The 1,883-nt window shown below is 39.5% G+C and overlaps 1 pseudogene; it reads left to right on the top strand.

The window, feature by feature from the left end:
* Positions 1-1,883, top strand: part of LOC107702615 (uncharacterized) — a 14,844-nt pseudogene that overhangs the window by 5,613 nt on the left and 7,348 nt on the right.

The raw sequence follows: 1,883 nt of genomic DNA, 5'->3' as shown, positions 1-1,883 counted from the left end.
CCTTTAAAGGGGTGGTTGATTGCGATTTCACTTTTTTAACGTTAGTTAGTGTGTAACGTTGCTGTTTGAGCATAAATAATATCTGCATAGTTACGAAGCTGAAAGGTCAATGCAAACGGAGATATCGTCTTTTAAAATTCTGGCAGTTTAATGCCTACAAAAACGGCTGGTAAGGGACTACAACGAGTTACTTCCCGTGTTCGTGACGTAACAAACCTAGATAAACCCCGCCCCCGGGAACATGCAGCAAAGGGGGCGAGGCCTGCGTTGCTTTAGAGAAGAGGAAACTAGAGGTGCACGTAAAAATCTATTCATATATGAATCGCGATTCTGTCTTCTAACGATTCTAATGCAGTGGTGTAGTCTAGTTTTTTGTAGTGGGTATACTCTGATTTTTCCCGCAGCCTCATAGCTACTCAGCGTCCCAAAGCGACACCCTATCACCACCACACTCACTAATGCATACAACATGCATCTACATGTAACTGAGAGCATTCTAAAAGACTGCTTATGTGATGTCAATTTATTATAAGCAACAGAAGAATTTAACAGCCAATGACATTTACAGCTGGAGAGACTGGACTGATTTTCTACTGTTTAGTGTTAATCATTTAACTCCGCCAGTTACATTTTCTCTTAAGAATATGGTCCCTGGAGCACAGGTTTTATCAGCTGGCAATTTTCAATGCGCATTTAAGAGTGCCTATTTTTAAATTTCCTAGCCTGACTTTGTCCACAAGGCTGGCCAGGAGTTCTCATCTCTCTCATCATCTGAAACTAGGAGATATAAACATTGCATTCCATTTAACTGATGCACACAGACACACACATACACAGTATCTGTGTTATCTCTCCTATTCTCCCACATTCACTGATCCACCACACTAACAGAACTTAAGTTATTAGCTAGTTATGTTGGCTTGAGAAAGCCAACATACTGTTATAGTATTTATACTTCTTATTCTTCTGAGACCAAGAATTTTCAACTGTACTGTATCTCCTCCCAGGGCTTTAATGCTACAGGCACCAAACTTGTCAGAGACCTTGGACCTTATCTGTAGTTTGTTTCTATATCTTTTCTAACTGATGATACTTACAGTTTTCGTATAAATATTTATCAAAAATCAAAGGTTTCCCATAGATTTGCATTGGCTGAGCAAAATGTCCTCTCTAGAGGACAACTGCAGTCCACTAGAGGGAGCCACAGGATATTAAATCTTTCAACACCCCTCATGTACTTTCGTTTTCAGTTAGTTAAATTGACAAATAATTGCATACTTTTCCTTTATGCTGCCAAGCAAAGCTAACATATTTGATCATGACCAGGTCAGGTAGTGACTGATAGAGGCATGAGGCCAGTGTGAAAGACGCTCGGGACAGTTGACTGATCTGTCACTGCTGTTTCCATCCACCTATTTTTATGTGAATTTTGGAATATCGCATAATAAACGCTGGATGGAAACGCCAAGATGCGCATAAATTCTACAAATACGCATACAAAAACTTAAGCGCACAATTGAGTAGGATAATTTTTTTTTTATCCGATAAGAAAAAGCGATGGAAACACATTTACAGAATAAATTCCACCATGCGCATCAAAAAAACTCATGTGACTTTGCACGATGGGACGGAATAACTTGACTAACCAGTGGACCGATCTCGTTGCACTGCATCTGAAATGTTGTTTAGGTCGTTCTGAAATGCCTGAGCAAAGTCTCTCATCAAAGTACTATTTCTGTATAACTGCTTCCCAGAACTGTAACACAACAGCGTTCCCAAACATGCAAGCATCCACTTCCAAAAGCAATGACAGCATTTATTGTGTTTCTCTGCTCTCTCTGAGGCAAGTAATTCATCATGTATGAAAATGATTATATTAACTC

Source organism: Sinocyclocheilus anshuiensis, unplaced genomic scaffold (assembly GCF_001515605.1).
Source record: "Sinocyclocheilus anshuiensis isolate Anshui unplaced genomic scaffold, SAMN03320099.WGS_v1.1 scaffold802, whole genome shotgun sequence".
In the NCBI taxonomy this organism is placed as follows: Eukaryota; Metazoa; Chordata; class Actinopteri; order Cypriniformes; family Cyprinidae; genus Sinocyclocheilus; species Sinocyclocheilus anshuiensis.
This window is presented reverse-complemented; position numbering and strand designations above follow the sequence as displayed.